Source organism: Pseudopodoces humilis, chromosome 16, assembly GCF_049639895.1.
Source record: "Pseudopodoces humilis isolate 2021_Gansu_Grassland_sample_001 chromosome 16, ASM4963989v1, whole genome shotgun sequence".
Lineage (NCBI taxonomy): Eukaryota > Metazoa > Chordata > Aves > Passeriformes > Paridae > Pseudopodoces > Pseudopodoces humilis.
Genome location: NC_142215.1, coordinates 8,431,830 through 8,451,238, shown reverse-complemented (window position 1 = coordinate 8,451,238; position 19,409 = coordinate 8,431,830). Strand labels below are relative to the sequence as shown.

The window sequence follows — 19,409 nt, the reverse complement described above, 5'->3', positions numbered from 1 at the left end:
TACCCAAACCCACAGCAGGGACACTCTGCTGGAGGAGCAGTGGGTGGGTGTGGGGTTTGGTGGATGATACTGGAGGGACTTGGGTGCCCTCCAGATTTGCCAGCAGAACGTGCTGCTTCACGTCCCCAGTGCCTTTGCCTTCTTTCATGCCAACTATCTCAATCCTGCTTTGGAAACCTGAGCCTCTGCTGTGTGTAATCGGGTCAGGTTTCACTTGCAAACCTCTGTTTTTTTACCACAGTGTGATTTTAACAATAACTGAGGACTCAGACAAACTGCAGAAGCCAAGGTGATGCCCAGGCTTTCTTGTGGTGCTCATGCCTTGCAGCATCTCCTCTGTGCAATGCCCATCCCTGATGAGCTGGCTGGGTTGCAGGACTCTCTCCTAACAATGGAACCAGTGCAAAGCACAAGTAACCTTACTGAAGTAAGAATAGCACTAAAAGCCATAAATGAAATCAAGCAAAATGAAGATGATTGCAAGGGGAAAAGCAGCATCTATAATGGATATACCCTGTCTTTATACAATGCTAAGAAAACGTGGGAATAAATGCAGCACAGCCTGCAATTTTGCTGTGCTGAGACCTAACATTTTAAAGCTTTAGTTAGAAAGACACAATAATTCCAGTGCTGTTTGGATTACAGAAGATGCAAAGTTTGGTGCACATTCTGATGTATTTCTGCACTTTATATATATGGGAGATAAATTATGTGTGCAGTGACTAGTACAAATAAATGAACCAGAGCCAGAGCTCTTCTGGAGGGATTTCAGGGACAGCAGGCCAGGACTTATTTGGATTCTATTTCAAAACTTTCTGGAAAGAGAAACCTCTCTGCACATCAAAAAAGCTGGAATAGAGTGAAAGCAGAAGCATCTCTTTGCATCAGTTAATGTTAACCTTTAAAACCTTGCTTCCACACTCTCAGAAATTGCCAAGACCTTCGAAAGGTCACTGATGAATATTTTGGGAAAATGACAAAGCTCCAGACCTTTGGAAAACAGAAGATTTTCTATCAGCATAGGGCAGTACCTGTTGAAGTTGCTGGGGTCCAGGATGACATCTTCAGGTGCTCTGCCATTCCACTGGAGGGTATAATCCTGCTCAAGCATGACAACAGGCTGGCACTGCTGGAACGCGGCTCCTGTCACGCCTCGCAGCCGCACGGGATGGGAAGGGAATGCTGCTCTGCCAATGGACAAGGTCAGGTTCTTGGGGAATCTGGCCTGGGTATAAAGCTGAGGGTGAAAGGAAAATGACAAACATATCCATTAAACCAGTCAGGCACAGCCGTAACATGTGCATTTGATCATCGTTGCCTGTAAATGGTTTTTGCCAATGAAGAGTTCAGAACATTTGGAAAGTCACTGAAACGTTTCCAGTTCAAATAAAAAGGTAAATCAGAAATAGCATCTGCAGCCATCCATGGGGACACCATGAAGTGAGATATGAGATGTACAGTGCCATAAAAATGTTCACTATTCAAAATCTTTGGGGAAAGGGATAATCAAGGAAGCATCACAAAGTAACTCTTTTTTTATGAATTCAAATAACTGCGCTTTAAAAACAGGCTTATTCCATTGAAAATACAGAAAACTGAAGTTATTTCAATGGGATTTGGACTAGGTCCAGTTATCTAATAGAATCCACATCTTTGCTCTCAAGTAGCAGACTAGGCTGAAATTCTGGGGGCTAAAACTTGATGTCCTGACTATATGACCTTGTAGACTAAATCCAAGGCTTCAGCAAAGCTCTTCGTGCAGGAGATGCCTCTGACCTGTAGCTCAACTCTCCAGACCAATTTCAAAACCACACTCCAGCTGTGTGCTTTTTCTGCCCCACCATCACTCAAACAAAGGCAAATTTGTGTGGCAAACATTAGTTTTAAGGCTGAAGGCAGGATGCTCCCCTGCTTTCCACCATGTGAAGTTCCAGTGCAAAAGGAGGATGCAAAGCTAATCATACAAATCTGGCTCTGCACGCAGGGCTGTTTCAGGCAGCTTGTCATGTTCCCTGAAGGGTTTCAGATGCACAAAGGACAGATGAGGACATCTATAATCCTGCTGCCTTCATTCCCCTGCAGTGTAGAATAACGCTCTGCATCAAGAACTTAAAACATCCAACACAGAAATCCATGGTAGCTCAAAAATGTCTGAGCTTTTACATGAGCATCCATCCATCAAAATTATTTTTAAACTCAATTTGTGTCTTTGAGGTAGATCTAAATAGAAGCAGTAGTTTCTTATCAGATTTTAATTTTGCAAAGATACAAGTGCAGCCAAGTCTGGCAGAGAGGTTGAGACTCCCTCTATCAGTATATCTGCCTGTTAATGCAGGGCACTCACATCTCCACATCTGCTTATCCTCCTCTTGTCTACACAAACTGAAAGCTCTGCAAAACCAGACTATCTCTCATTGGTTTGTATGTGGGCTTATTTTAGTTAGGGATTCTAGTGAGTTCAGCCCCTAGTTCCAGTTTCATGCTGAGAAGGATCTTGCAGTTGTGCCTCCTCCTGGTGTTGATTTTGAGCTCCTAAGCATCTCCAATAGATGGACCACATTTGCCTATCCCTCCTCTAACCTCTGGATCCAGCAGCCTTATGCTGAATGCTTAAATTAAACATTTGAGTCTCATGCCAAAGGAACAGTCCAAAAGTGGTTGTGAAAGTTTCTTAGATATTCAGTCCACTCCTCCTTTCACACCATTACACTTCAGTGATGAGAAGCTATTCTGAGTGCTATCTGCAGATACTGGAAGATTAAAGTGGATCCCAGAATGACATTAACATAAACTTTTCCTGATGGCTGAAACTATTGATCAAGTAATTCACTCCAAACCTCTGGACAGTAACCTATTTGCTAATTCTTGATGGATCAAGAAAGACTAAATTATTTGTACAGTCTGACAAAAAAGTGGTTTTTGTCTATGAAACCTATTTTGTGCTCACATTCAAACTGTGATTGGAAAGCTAATAACACACAACACAATAACCCTCATTTCAATCTCACTTGGCCCCATCAGGATGGGGTGGTGCCAGGGTCAGAGCAGAGAATCCATCAGGTACATCCAGACCTGAAATCCCATCAGTGTACTAATTGTTCTCAATCCAAACAGCATTTTCTAATAAAAGCCAGTTGGAATGAACACTTATATTGCACTTACTACAAAATGAAATGCACCAATGAAAAGCCAAGAAAGGAAGGAGATGCATTCAATGAGTCCCAAAGATTCATAGATTACAGTTACCAAGAACAAAAGATTCCTATGTGCTTTAAGCTATTTGTGTAAAGATTAATAAAAAAAAAGAGAGTGAGAATGACAGATATATGCATGGTTTAAGCTGCTTGTTATTACTAATGAGCTAAAAGAAGCGCTGGAATAGTTTACAGAATATTTCAGTAAGATGATGAGGAGAGGGGTCAGAGATTTGTTGGCAGCATTTTCCTCCAGGTGTGTAGGGACCAAGTCACAGGTCTGACATTAAGGATAATGATCAAAGCTGTTTGGAGAATGAAATGGTGATAACTAGAACAAGGAAAAATGCCATATATGCATTATAGAAATATTTGTAAAATTACTTGTAAATGATTTGCAGTCATTTGGTCTCCTGCAATGACAAACAGTGGCCACTGAGTGAATGCTCTCCAGAACTGCAAGACAGCAAGAATGTGGTTTTCAGAAACACAATAGCATATCTGACAGGTCTTTAAACATGTTTCTTACTGAAGGAGCTTGCAGCCCTGATCAAGAAGTCCCAATCCTGTATGGAGAGACTGTTTTTCCCATGTGGAACATCACCAAGTTAACAGGAATGAAAAACTCATCCACTTTCTAGAATGAAATACCAGTCTTACTTAGAGCCACCTCCATAATTTTTGGTAACTTCTATCAAAATCTTAAAAAGAAAATGGGTCACAAAGAGACTTTAAAATAAGAGAAGTGGTGACAGATTCATGTGGTAGGAGAAGAAGAGCTGGTTAAAACATCATAAAATGTGAGCCTTCTAATTGCTTGGGTGGTTTAATGGACATAGTTGTCATTTTAGCTGCTTGACACTTCATGCTGAAGAGATGTGTCAGATTCCCCCATGCTTACATGGCAATTTTCCCAAGTAGATTGTGAAACTGAGAAGATAAGTTCTTTACAATTCAGGGGGATCTGCTATTCAACTGGAGAGTGAGTATGAAGATAAGCAACATGCCAAGCATTGGAAATTACAATCTTGATTTCTGGGAAAAGGTTTTCTTGCTTTCTTGTTTCGTTACTCTTTCTTTTGTCTTGTCATGCTGTCAGCTGTCATGTTGGGGCAAAAAACCTTAAAAATCAAAAGATCAAAACATACCTCCCTTTCTGGTTGACTGACTGTTCAAAAAATGTTAATATCTTAGGGAAAAACATTTTCTTGATGAAATTTCCAAGCAGAGGCTTTAAAATTCTTGCTGAAAGAAAAAAATGTAGCTTTCTTTCTCTAAGACATGCTAGGATGTCACTGTCATCAGGAAAATTGCTTTGATTTTCAACTGGTGTACATCAGAGATCCAAACTGAGCCTCTTTATCCAAATACAGACATCATGAACTGAAAAGCATCTCACAGGCTGTTCCTTCTTCCCAGTCTGTGAGGCGCTGATAATCCTCAAGCACCACAGATATCCTGGGACTGTCCAGTTTTCCTGTGGCTAGAAAGCCACTGCTTGCTGCCTGCTGCATCTCTGGCTTGCTCTACATTTAAGAGCATCGGTGCCAAAGCCAGCCACAGAGGCACCGAGTCCACAGAACCGGCCGAGGATGTGAAACCCAGAGATGAAGGAGCAGAAATGCAAACATTCATTGCAAGAACAGAGTTAACAAAAGTGGAATAATTTCTGTTCCAGCCAACAATGGTGGTGAAGGAGTGACTAAGTGAACTGGTGTAAAATCAACAGCATTTCCTAGAGTATTTTAGAGATGCAAGGCATCGCTTTTTTTTAATTCAAAACTGACACTAATTTGGCTGTGTGGCACTCTCTCATGACTGTCTAACACATTTTTAAGCTTATAAAAGAAAACAGCACATACTGCCAAAAATTCTGCTTATTTTAATAAAGACTAATACCAAAAAAGAGAAGTTTCACAGCCTCCCCTGATGAGTTGCTGTGAAGTCTGCAGGCAAACAGAAAATGCACAGCTTCAACTGCCCAGTGGGAACCAAGGCACCTGTCTTATAATTTATATAAAAATTGGAAAAAGTTTAGGAATCTCATGTACATTGTAACAAGTACTTCAGGTGTCAAGGAGTCTCCTGTTCAGTGCCACTGGAAATCCCACACACCTGCATGGAGCCTCTCCCTACATTTTTCTTTCTTTATTGGCCTTTGCAACAGCTGATGGTTGATGGGACACCAAGGCTCTTGGTGCCCCAATGATGCAGTCTGTGTGACTCAGAGACTGCCAGAAGATGTGGTGCTCCTGTGATTTCCCTGTGAGTTTCCCTCTATTTAGTGTTCCTCCTCGAAGCCTTGCTTTATTTACATTACAACATGAGAGTTTCAGCTGGCATTAAAGAGCAAAGGGGTTGGTCTTGTTTGGACAACAACAACCCTGCAGACTCCAGAATCAAAAGGGCAGGACTAAAGGACCTGATAGTTCTTGCTTAGTGAATTTCATGATTTTTAAGGCTTTTTGCCCCAACATGACAGTACCAGAACCATGAGGCATTATTTAGTGCTCCCTGCTGAAGGAAGCCCTTGGACACCACAGGGAGAAGGAGATTTGATGCTCCTTGGAGGCACTGAGGAGGAAGGGTCATGAACCAACCACAGAGGGTGGGAACATCAGCCTGGGCTGCCAGATTAAAACACCCTCAGGAAAGCCCATCCCCAGGATTTTTGGATCTAGAAACACTGCCAGAGGAATTGTTTTTCCCCAGGCATTTCTTTTCTTGGGTAAATTACATCCAGGAGAAGAGGAGCATGAAATGGGAATGAAAGAAACCAAGCAGAAAGGAATTAACTGTACTCTAGGCACTTAGCTCAGAAAGGATTTGCCTGCAATGTTAGCTGAAGGACTTGGATCTCAGTTTTCCACGCCAAGTAGCCCATCCCTAGACTGACTATCTTGGGCTCCATTCAGCACTAACACAGGAGTCACTATTTCCTTCAGCTGAAAGGATATTTTCACCTGCTTGCACTAGAGGAGAATACAAGTTCTTGTCTACCAGAGCTACATGAAAAGGAACAGAAAAACAGATTTTGTAATAAGGTTGTTAAGATCAAAGCAAACCATCTTTCTCCATAACCGGATTCGCTCTTTTGGGCTTTTGATCTGAAGTATGACACCCAGAATTTAGCAGACAAACAAGTCATCAGTTAGTCAGGGTGCTGAGAACCAGAGTGAGGCTGAAATATTCTAACAGAGGATATTTCTAATCCTCTTCAAATTAATCAAACCCTGCAGCACGAGACCAATTTCTTCTACCCTGCACATACATATATTTCCCTCCCCAAAACCCATAAAGTGAAGCATTTAATATGACCTTTACTCATCCTGCTGGATGCTTATTAGTTGAAAAATGTTGGTAAGTAATGGATCCCAGAGAAGTAAATGTTTATGCTTGCCTAAACCTAGCCAAGGAAATTTTCTATGGTGGAAAAACTGTCTCACCATGTAGAGTGCCATAACCAGGAGGATATTAATAGAAACAAAAATATAAATGCCTACTTGTTTGCAAGTCTGAATTTAACTGTTAGGTTGCCAGAGCAGGGACAATTATTTCTCTAGAGACACAGAGCCAAACTAAGTGTCCTTTTGCCAAGGACAAAGCCCTGTTTCAAAGGGACTATTTCATAGGAGCCCAATCCTGTTTCTGCCCAGCCAAAACACACCAGAGTTTTTAATTCCAGCGTTTAGATACTTAAATAGCAACTCCTGCTCTCTGCTGTGCAACTAAAGCAAATGCATCCAAATTATTTCAGCTTAAGGAGACATGCATGCTCTGTGTTTGACTGTGACATTCACTGCTGGCAAGGTTTAAGGCCATCTCTCATCCTGTGATTTCTATATTGGAATAAGAAATAGCTGTGAGTTTGCATCTCAACCACTCATTTCACCATCCTGAACATAAGTGGGATGTACCAGAGAAGTAATGTCTTCCATTACTGAAATTTGATTCACCAGAACAATCCACTAGAGCCCCATGATAGAGTGGACAAATGCCTGGAATAAGAAAACACCGAACTTTCTCCCAACCGGATTTCAACTTGTAGCAAAACGATACCAAATTTCTTGTTCACCCTTTGTGTGAGTAGTGCTGAGCAGCTTCCCTGCCTCCCCCCTCAGCAGAATATCTGGAGCAGGCTGGGCTGCCCCGTTACCTGTGCGAGTTTCCCAGGACAGATCGCCCCATTCCAGCAGGGAACAGTGAGGGAGCCGGGATGGGGCAGCAGGGAGTTGTCTGCTCTGTCCCTGAAGGTCTGTCCCTGTCACCCAGCCATCCACAGCATGAAGGATGGACATTTCCACTGTCATTGTTTCCAAACCACTGGCCCAGTCTGCCAAAAAACACTTTCGGTCCAACCTAGAGGAGAAAATAACTGCTTAGCTCGAAGTAAGGATTTGCTTTGCAGTGTTTTGACAGTGATACAGACGGAACCAGGAAGCTCTATTGTGGGAGCAGAGCTTTGTTTTGCCTCTTCTATTTAGAAAAAAGGCCAGCCATGTTGGTTCTCCTTCTCATTTCTTAATCCCAGGAGATATTTCCACAAAAATGAGACTTTTGGTTCTTTGAAGTGCACCCACACCACCACGTGTTGCTTGAAATCACACAGCAATAAACTCAAAGGTGGCAAAAGAAGAGGATGACTGAAAGTGTAGGAAAGTACTGGATGATTATGAAATTTACTGAGGAATATCACAGCTGTTAATAAAGAAAAAAAAAACAAAAACTTAGCTATCTGGGGAATTTTCTCATATCTTTTCAATGTCCATTTTAAGTGGTTCTGTCAGTGCCATTTTTTTCTAATCGTTCTTCCTAAATCCCCATAAAACTTATAAAAGTTTTAAATTTTCAGAATTTGCTCTCATGCACATTCTAATATATCCCACGATCTATTTTTTGGGGGGTAAAGAGAAATAACAGGAAGAAGCATTATCCTCATTGTGCATAGCTCTGCTCTCAAGATTTTCTCAGTAGCTAAGTAAAAATATCTGCCCTGATATGAAAATACATCAAAACAAGGAAACTGCAGATGTTCAGCAAAAATTAGCATGGAATATTTTAATGTCTGCAGATGAAATTATTACAGGGTGTGAAGATTAAGTTCCGAAGTAATCAAGAAAATAATTACTCCAGGTCAAGCAAGCTGAATGAATCTGGCAGCAGCATCTATAAAAGCAGACAGCATAAATAACAACAGGATCGTGGTGACCCAAAGAACTGTAATTTGTTCCATTTAGCCCAACTAATTTTAATTGGACTGTGCACATGAATAAGAATTAAGGTCAGCAGGATTAGGCTGAAAGTTTATTTAGGGCTTTAAAGACTTTATTTTAACAATAATAAACAGACTGCTTAGGAGAATAGGAGGGTTATTGTGACTCTGAGTTGGATGGGAAGTCCATCGCCTCAAAAAACCCAAACCCTGCAGCAACAACTACTTGCAGAATAAAAGTCTTTATTCCTTTAAAATGAAATTAAAGCCTAGAACCATTATGAATTTCATAAACAGATACTTGAAGCAGTCTCCTTTAGAGGAGGCTCAAATACTTGGATATTTAAGGTGCTTTTCTGAGTTTTTTTAATCTTTTTTTGCTGCACCACGGGAAGTTTTTCCCCAAAGGGCTACGTGGCCTTGGCTGAGAAGGATTCCAAAAGAGTTGAGGTTTTTTAACTGGAGTTTTAATTTATAAAAGATGAGATATTAAAAAATGTAAACACTGTGCACAGTGCTCAAACCTCCATTACAAATACTTTGTGATGGCACTTCTGGAGTTGCATATGAAAACAGGCACTTCACTGGGGAGGAGAACAAAGTCAGCTGCACTTCAAACCAAACGGAGGTACAGCCAGTTCATCTTACATTAGATCAACACTGTCAGTGTTTCCATCCAGCAGCAGACAGTTTTGGTGCTAATTTTATTCTTATCTCTAACATTCTCTAAAAATTCTGAAAGTCAGAATTAAAGTGGAAATGTTAATGAGCAGTGTCACTTCTTGTATAAGCCTCAAGGTGACCTTACTTTGGTACACTGTGGGATAGGAGTGCAACTGAGTTTGCAATTACAGCTGTGGCAGTGTATGTCATTTTCTAAGTGAACACACAGGAACAAAGACTCTGCTCCTCAGGTTTGTTCACATGGAGCCAGGAGTGAGCTAGAAGAAGGTGCAGAGACAGGTCATGTCTGGATACCACACTATTATTCAGACACCTAATTGTCACTAGGTGTGGACTGCCTCTGAGTGAGACATAAAGGTTACTTGAGTTACCTGTCTGAAGCCTGACAGAATTCTGTTTGTAATCTCTTAAGAATGTGCTAACTCAACCTGTCCAAAGGCAGCACACCTAACACACCTGCAGGGAACCCTGACAACTGCACTTTCCATATTAAAAAAATAATAAGGTGATGAAATCATTGCAATAATTAGTAACTTCTTGTAACATTCAAGTTACAAGCACAAGCTGCCAACAAAAGACATCTCACTGTATCGCTGTTATTGTTCTAATAAAACCATTTTCATCCAGTGGGAATCTTCCTCTCTTTTACCACCAAGATCTCTGTCCCCATGGCTTTTCCTCTGCTGGAGTGATGCAAACCCTCACCCTGCCATGTTCCCTCTGGTCAGGAGTCTCTTTGGGGTTGTGACTGGCTTTTTTTCTGCTATTTCAGGAAATAACAGACTTCAACTCACTGTCTGCTTTTCTTTTTCCCATCATGAGTTGTTTGCAAATGTGTGCTTTGACACAGAAACCCAGCACTAGAACAACACAGGCTAAACATAGCAAGGTCAATGTTAGGAAGGGCCCATCTCTGAGCTAGGCTGGACTGCAAGCCCAGGGGAGCTGCTAGTCCATAGCCAGTGGTCAGTTCTGGCCCCTGTGAGCTCTTCTGGGAACCACAAACCCACCCCACACAGACTCTGGGATTTCTTTGGCAGAAGCAATTCCTGAGATGTGCTGGAGCTGGCACAGGTAGGAGTGGGATGGGATGGAATCCTCCCTAAACTCCTGGCTGCAGGGACAAAATGCCCAGAGGGACTTTTAGCAGTGGATGTGAGCTGGGACAGTTTGGGATCCTCCTGCACCTGTTGCAGGTGGCCTTGCTCCTGCTCCTCCCCTCACTCTGTGCCTCAGAGGGACAGAGGGGGGAATGGGTGGCTGTTTTATGACTAAAAAGAGATATGTCAGGTCTGCTTAGGAAGTGATGCACCAGGGTCTGGACTTGGTTCTGGGCTGGGGCATTGCTCTGAGCTCTCCAAGTCCTGCTGACTGAGATACAGGAGACCACAGCCATCAGTCCTCCCTCAGCTGGGTACAGCCAACTACTGCTTCCACTGCTTTGAAATAACTCTTTAAAAAGCACCCTTCTCAAAACAAACAAACAAGCCCAGCAATATTGCAATGGGTAAATGCATAGATAATATGTGAGATTCAGTTTTGTCAGTGGAAAAGACAACTAGAATCCTTTGTGTGGAGTGTAATGTTTAGGTCTTCTGTTCTGCTTCACCGTTAGTTTTATGCTGGAATTAAACAAGACCTGACTGGCTTTATTATTTTGTTGTCTAAGCAATCTGCTGATTAGTCTGATTAATTATACAATTATCCTTCAGCATGACTAATAGTTTTGTCATCACTGTGTAACTTGCAGTAATTTCTTCTTAAAGAACAACAGTAAAATGATTGTACTTTAGGGAGTTAGTACTTAGCCATCCTTTAAAAACTAATAAAATGAAGCCTGGAGATGGAAAATTAATTTAAATGGTTGACAGGCTCTATCTTAACTAGGCAAAGATATATTACCCCATATAGCAATGAGCAACAACAAAAAATAAACTATCTGTGGTCCTACAAGTATAAAATCAGATGTAGCACATCTGGGTTCAATCCAGATAAAATAGAATCAAAGTGAAAGTTGCTGGGATGCAGGTGCTTACAAACATACATGGTTTCTAAACTGGCAAAGTACCAGCTTCAGAAGTTGATATTTTCTTGGAAATATACAAATAATAAATAATTATTGAGATCATGTCATTAGGGTTTGTTTGGGTTAGGGTTTTTGGGGTTTTTTTGTAATATCTTTACACTACACTGGTTTAATTTGCTCTGCAGAACTATTTAGGAAATCTTCTGACCACTTTTTCTTTGAAAATCTTAGATCCTAAAGGTTTTGCAGTACCGAACTGCCTCTCAAATAGATAATTCTGCATATTTAGCAGGCTCATTGGCCTCAGATGTTGTGGCTGTATTAAAGAGTTGCATTTTCAGCCATTCAAGGTTTAATCAACCCTTTGCCAATGTGCATAGATATCACCTGTCTGAAGACATTCTGGTAGACGGTCCTACAGCCATTACTGGAGGAAATTTTCCAGTCTTTTCCACTCCACTGATCAAATGTTTTTTCTCTAAGCTCCCTTCCCCAGTTCCATATTGATTTTCTTGGTAATGTTCCCCATGACCATCTTATAACCATTTCCTCAAGGGAACACATGAAGAAGGCACAGCAAATTACCCCTTATTCTTGTTCCAAAGGTCCATAAAGCATCTAAGGCAATTAAGATCTCCTCAGCAAAATGCACAGAGACCATGTTTTTTACTTAGAATAGCAGTCAAGTGACTGCAATCAACATCCTCCTTTCATGAAATACCCCCTGGTTGTTGGTCTAAAGTGTACCAGAGAGGGGACAGATAAACTCTGTGCTTGCCAGAGGGAGTGATATTGGTCAATCTCACAGCAATGGAAATTTTCCTCAAAATAAAGCCAAACCTCAAGCCAAAGTTACTACAGTTCATGGACATCCTAACAACTATAGACCTTGTTTGAAAAAACCTAAGGAGAGGTCACAATTCCTGGGAGAGAGCCAGGTGGAATCCATCATTTCCCAAGCCAAGTGTCCAGAGCCATGATCTCTGCAGGAATCCAGGACAAGACTGGAATTGCTCAGCATTCTACAGCTTCTGCCAAGGCAGAGATACAGAGCCCCATTCTGTTGTTACAGTTCAAGGGAAGTCCCTGTTGTGCTCAACAGGAATTTCACAGCTGATCTCAGAAACTGGGTCATGGCTTTGCTTCTCAGTGCATTTGCTATTTCTGCAGAATTGCTTTGCAGCTTACTGGCTCCTGATACCTCGTGTGTGACCCTCTCAGCCTCTGAGGCCAGGTCCTGACCAGGTCCTCAGCAGCTGGCAATGCAGCACCACCTTAGAGCTGTGTTCTGGGTGTTGTAAATACAAGGTGAAACCTTTCTCCAATGCAGATTTCTTTATGTATGCCTGCCCTGGCATAAGATATCATCACATTTTACTTGCTTATAACCTTCCTTATTAAGAAGAAAAGGATTTAAAAATTAATTGATGGCATGCACCAATGTAGCACACACCTCTGCTTGGAAATTCTGCTCTAGGATGCATCTTCTCACTGCTGTTAAAAACTTCAAAACCTTCCACATCTAGCAGCAAACATTTCTGCTTCTCTCACTTACACTTTTCTCCATCAGGATCTGTGACATATTGCTCTAGGGGCTGATCTGCCAAGGGCTTTTCCTGAAGAACCTGATGGCACTTGAGTATCTGTCACCAGTCAGGGTGAACTTCCTGAAAGTACATCTTGCCATCCTGGCAGACCCATCATAAATCTGGAATCCACAGATAGGGAATGTCATAGGAGATTTAAACACAAACACAGTCCTGTGTAAAAAGCTTGGGAAAACTCCATGTCTTCTGACAGCATAGAAAGGTATCAACAAGTAGCCAGACCACCTTTTCTTTCCCAAAAATGGGATCTGAAAACTCAGCATATGTGAAAGATGAAATTCTGCTGAACATCCTCTGCAGAATGAGGCTCAAAAGCCAAAAACAATCCTCATAATCTGGCCTAAAACTTGTAAGCCTGGTTGAAGCAGTTCAGAGCCCCTGTCTCCAGCCACCCAGGAAATCACCACCACAAGAAGGACCCAAAGGACTGCATGGAGCAGCACTGCCATCAGGGTCCCTGCTCAGGGCAGATGGGTTTCTCAGGAAAACATCAGCATGACTAAAAATAATGGTAGCAGTCAGACTTCCTGGAGCCAAGTGTCTCCTTGGAAGCAAGTACCAAAAGGACAGAAAGCAGATATGCTTTGCCATACTGCTCCCCAAGAGTACATTTCTTAAAAACATGATTAGAGCTTACCTGAGCTGCAAAGGAGTTTTTTTGCAGTTTCAATTTAAATAGCCACACCAATAATAACTGAGGATAGCACTGATTATCCTTGCTGTCCTACAGAGATCCCATTCCTGTTGTCACTTATGGTCGAGTCATGTATAGCCAGAGCTGTGTGCATCACATGTCTAATTACTACTGCTTATTACTTGATTTTTTATACCTCACAGAAGGTTTAATATTTGTTAAGCCTCACCAAAAACATATCTTGAAATAGAATTTAGGCTTAGGGCAGCACAATTTACAGTGAGGATGTGTGTAGGCACTGTGGTTGCTAGAGAGGAAGCTGTGCTGCTGAAAACAGAAAATAACACATAGTTATCAAAAAATAAAAAAGATGCTACCATGAAAACTGGTTTCCCTTTTTCAAACTGGTTGTGTTTGCCCAGCTATGCCACAGGAGGGAGGGTGTCATGGTGTGTGGGAGCTGCATCCTCACCTTGATGCTGCCCCACTGAAGCACCACACAAAAGCCATTTGGCCTAAGTCAGAGTCTCTAACCCGTTCTCCACTGACTAATAAACTAAGGAGAAAACTAAATCAAGCACATTCAGTCAAGAATGCTCTCAAGCTGTTGGCCTGAAGAGAAAGTTTATTTGGATGCTTATTATTTCTGGCCTGAACAATAATTTAAGCACCTGGTATAAATTACTCATTGGTAGCCACATTAATTCCTGGGGCTTTTCTTCTACCTTAAGCTAATGCCAAGAAGAAATGGCAGAAGAATAACTCACTTGTTTCTGGGCAGTGTTCTGTGTTCTCCATTTGCCCCTTTTCCCCAGTAGCTCTTTTGGCCTCCCTGGGAGCTAAAGTTGCTGCTTTCTCCAAAAAAAAATGGAGCGTGTAACCTCCAGGCTGGAGCCGTCATCTGTCGGGAAAGTCCCATCACTGCAAGCAAAGAAACACCACGTAAATATGGAGCACAGCTCAGCAATTAATTAACACTTTTCATTTCACCACAGACACAATAGAATTTGTGCCCTTAATTTGGAAAAAGGTGCATGCACTGCTATAACAGCCTGCTCTAAGGTATGTTCAGAAACCGGCAAGTTAGTGACAAGGTAGCTTTGAGCATCAGGACCTCCCGTTCAGCAGGAAATATTCAGCACTTATGATGCATTCCCCAGGCGTGCTGAGGCAGAGAGAATGAAAGCATAAATTGCCCCTTGTATTTATGGCTGCCCAGGGAAGACTTGATGTGGTCCAGAGGGGAAATGTGAGATTTTCTCCTGTCTTACACTAATTAGCAGGGGAGTGTCTCAGCTTCCATTCTTCAGCATGTTACACTGGGGAAAAAAATGGGAAGGAGACCCATTTGAAGAAATTACCTTGCCAGAGTGAGTCCAATTCCATTGTCTAAAAACCTGGAACAGAGGAAATACAATGGTGTAAATGATGAGGAATGTCTGCAGTGAATTTGGGCTGCAGATCTATTCATGCCTGTTGTGGGGGGAATGATATAACAGTAACCTACCCTGAGCTGCAGAAAATAATGTCACTACTCCTGGCCCAGGCCCCATGGTCATTATTTTTAAGAGCAATAAGACCATCAATCATGGCAGGAACTCATGGCTTTTCAGGATCAGCCTCTTGAACCTGAAGAAAAAAATCTTAGTTAATGCAGCACAAAAGACACCGGAGTCAGCTTCAGACAGAGGTAGTAATGCCCAGCAGATTTTATTTTTGGCTTCCACTTATGGGCTTGGTGAGTCTAAAGAGGTGATATGCCCTGAATCAGAGTCAGGCTATTAGTCTGATTTCACCTTTGAGCTTTGGTGTAAAGCAGAAAACAAGAAACATTCATAAGGATGAAATTCTGGCCCAGGTGAAGAGAGCAGGTGATTTCTCTCACCAATGGGCCCACAGCTACTCCTTAATTCAGGGTGATTTAGAGGCATAGAAAACATTTTTCCCAAGTCACTCAGATCCTTTTGTAGACGTCCTTACAGGGCCAATTGAGAATCTCTCAGTTGATGCTAGAAAATCAATGAGACACTTTCAAGAATCTCATTCAGCAAAGATAACAGAGTAATTGGAGCTGCTCTCCTTGCATGCACAGACCAAACCCCCATATGCTTCTGTGTCTGCTGAAAGAGAAGCTGCCAAAAGCAAAAAAATTCTCCATGGGAACTGGGTGTATCTCATACTCGCAGGCTATTTCTTGCCACATTGGCTGTTAATGGTAGATTTGTGCTGTGTTTGGGGAAAAAAAAAATCACCTTTTTGCTTTTTCTGAGTCTACCCTCACCTCCCACTTCTCCCAGCTGGGGTACAAAGGCACGTGTCTCCTTGGTGGCCAAGGGGGTGACCCTGGCAGGGAAGTGACACACAGTCATCCTTTCAGCCTTGTGGGAACACCATATTGACAGGATATGATGGAGGAGAGAAAAAGCCATGGCTTGATCAGGAGCAGCAGCTGATTTCTCTCAGCTTCCTCACACAGACCCACAGGGCTGCAGTGAGGGAGAAAATGGCCTTGATGTACCTGCTTCCACCCTGTGAAAGGAAGCTCACACATTTCAAAGCAGCTGACAAAAACCTTAGAGGCTATTTATTTTCCTCAATAATCCCACACTAGTCTCAGCAGCCTCTTACATCACCTTTCAGATGTAAGTTCTTCTAAGCAATTAGTAATAAATGTTTGAGTTTACAAACCCACTAATGCACTAATGGGATCTGGATCCCCTTCCACATGCTTCACGGCTTAGTCCTCACAACTCCAAGTGCATGGGTATCCTTTTTTGGCCAGCAATAACACAAACAATCCGGTGCATAGCTATGGAATAGTTGCCTCTGCACATCAGAGAAATCTTGTGTTTTTTTCAGATGCTCCAGCCATAATGAGGCATTAATGATCTGCTAAATGCAATGCAGAGGCCAAGATGCAGCACAGCCATCCAAAACCCGGAGCCATGCAGCATGTGCTTACCTGGCATTGCTGACAGTGAGATACTCCCTGAGATCTTCAGCACTGGCTCTCTCTGCCTTTTCTCCTTTTCCAAACAAAGCAGCCCGGAAATGCCTCCAATTACTCCAATTACTTTAACAGATCGCTCAACAGGGACCAAAGATCCCAGATTTTATCAATGAATGTGGGCAGCCGGTGCACAGGCACAGGAGCACCAGCAGCCAGGGCTCTCCTCCCTTTCGGTGTCTCCTGGCACTGCTCAGCATGACATTAGCACAGGATGCAGCACTCTGGAGCCAGGACAGAGCCTGCCCTGCCATATGTTATGCATCAGCATCTTGGGCTCTCTTCTGACCCAAAGCAAGCCTCTGAACTCCCACTCTCTCTCCCTCACTAAAAGCAATAAGGGGCCCTGCCAAGCTCTTGATAACTTTTTGGAAAAAGAGCGTTGTTAAGAATTAAAGCTTTAAATAACGGGTGACGAGTCCCCCGACAGCCAGAAGAGAACACGAGCTGCTGCAGCCAACTTACAGGCTTTGGGCTAGAGCAGCAGCTGCCATGGACCAAGATGTAAAATATACAAAGCACAGAGAACAAAACCAACCTAAAACATTGAGAAATAAATTAAAAATGCTTTTTATATCTTACAGGTTATGTTTTCATGTCAACAATATATTTGGGGGAAAGTGTTTTTCTTGGAACTACCCTTGACTTTTTGGTCTCATTTTCCAGAGGTGATGAGCAGTCATTGGCTCAAATTACTTTTCCTCATCCTTTACATCCTTTACATCTTGGCATCAATGTGGTCAACAGCAGTGCTGAGGGTCCTGCCTGTCTGTCCTTAAATCTCACTTAGAAGTAGGGGTCCTGATAGCCTGGGCACATTCCCTCTAACACAGCCACCCAACTGAAGCTCCTGGAATGGGACCTCCACTCTCCTCAGCTCCCTCTTTAATATTTAGAACAAATGGGACCCCCAAAAGTTCATTGTGTCTTGATACTTGAAAAGACCTTTATGAAAATGTGAAACACCCACAGCCATCACAGAGCAGCACACACAGTCAATGCTGTACTAATATATTGACAGGAACATAAAAACCATCCACATGCCTTGAAATTGGAGTGGGTTCTGTTGTAAAACACTCCCAAGGGGTGTGTTCAGCCTGTCCCTCAGGATATCTTCCCTCAGACTGTCCGCTGGGGACCCGCTGGAAGAGGAACCAAATCCTAAAAGACAAAGGGAGGTCTGAGAATTGGGGCACTGTGATCAAGGATACAGGTCACATTTGGCTTTCACACTGTGCTGGCCAGATTTCTCACCTGAGCCTGCCCTACATGTGGGTCCTGGGGCACAAACAGCAGCCCATAACTCCTACACCTCCCAGTTTATCCTTTGGAATCCACAGTAGGTGCCCAGGGCACACAAAAGGGTTTTAAAATGCATTTATTGTGGGTGAAACTCAGGTGGTTTATTAGAAAACAGCCAGGAGTGTACAGGTATATGAAACACAAACATGTTTTGGGTAAACATAAGAGATAATAATAAGGAGAGAGCATGTATTCATATATAGAAATATAAAATTTTATTGAGCATTTAACTATCAGCTACTAATAAAAATCAATATTTTCTAAGAGATATGACACACCATTTCCAGGCACAATTGTGAGAGAAGTCATTGGAGAAGTGTAGGCAAATATTTGTTCTTAACAGAGACAAAGGTTGCAGAAATATATATCTGAATTTTTGGTCTTACTAAAAACCTAATGCTCTTGACATCAATAAATAAGAGGCAAAGCATAGTTCTGCCATTAAATGGTTTTACCTGAGCACCAGCTGCTGCATTCTCTGTTAAGTTGTTGTTTGGATTCGCAATCCAGAACGTGCTGACAGCCCTGAAAAATCAAAATCAAAATGATGCTAAGCAGTTACCAAACAGGAAGGGATACATTTTCATAGCACTGCCCTGGACTTGAGCCACAACTCTCCTATTGACTTTAAAACTCCACACAACCTTTTAATGACACTCTTCATGGAAAATAAACCATCTAGTAATGTCAGACATGGTCATTTATGGAGCCACATGCTGAACCTATTGTAAATTATATGTGAACATTAACACAAAATCCGTGCTCTGTTCAATGCAGCTGAAGGAAATCCAGAGATTGGGGTTTTTTTAAAGTTAAGAAGCTTTGGAAAATTTCTGAAAAGTTAAACTTCTGGTCTGTTTTCTGCAACTTTAGGTTGGGGTGTTCTGCAACTTTAGGGTGTTCTCTATGAATTTATGAAGCTTCTACATGAAAAAACAAACAAATATCCTTGCAAGCTGAAAATGGCCCATTAAGAAGAAGATTAAGAGGACATGATGTTTGTCCCAGTAAAGAGTTTTCCTTCAGAGGGAGGATCAGTAGTGGTACACACAGGAGCCAGATATAGCTATAAAAACATTGTCATCTGTTCTTACTTCATTGGATAACATCTTTTTCAAGTAAGTGATAAAGATCATGTATAAAAACACTACTAACCTTCTATCACTGTCAGAGGTGCCTCCCTCAGTCCTGGAGCTGACTCAAACTACAGGCAGTGTGCATAACTGTGGACTGATCTTAAAACTACTTTGAGGAAGATTGCAGGCATAATTAAGGGAAAATTGCAAAACACTGGTTTTAAAAATACCCTCAGCTCTCAGAGAGCATGTTGGAATCAGTGTCATAGAGTAAATATCTACATAAAGATGCATAAAGATATGTGTGTCTTGCATGATAAACCAACAAATCCGCATGGTTAATCCAGAAATTTTTATGATCGCAACATTTCCAAAATTAAATAAGATAGTCTTTAAAATGCACCCTGCAAAGTAATTTATATTAGTGAGATTCACATTCTTTCTCCTCCATTCTCAGAAGGTGCAGGGCCACATCTTTCCTGTAATGATCATCTTGGGTAGAGATGGTATTTTACTATTTCAGTCTATTTAATATTAATTGACATGCTCAGGGATATTGCATTAAACCCTGATTTGACCAAAAGGACTTAGCACAAGCTTCCTTTGATGTACAGCCTTATGAAGATAAATTCAGAAATCCTTCTTTTAAATGTAAATACTAAATTAG

The 19,409-nt window shown here is 41.9% G+C and overlaps 1 protein-coding gene and 1 pseudogene across 1 annotated transcript in view; both read right to left on the bottom strand.

Annotated features, from left to right (window-relative positions):
• The window catches only part of LOC102101955 (cell surface hyaluronidase CEMIP2-like), a 52,355-nt pseudogene that overhangs the window by 19,375 nt on the left and 13,571 nt on the right, over positions 1-19,409 (bottom strand).
• The window catches only part of CEMIP (cell migration inducing hyaluronidase 1), a 102,483-nt gene that overhangs the window by 76,138 nt on the left and 6,936 nt on the right, over positions 1-19,409 (bottom strand). The gene's annotated exons all lie outside the window — the stretch shown is intronic.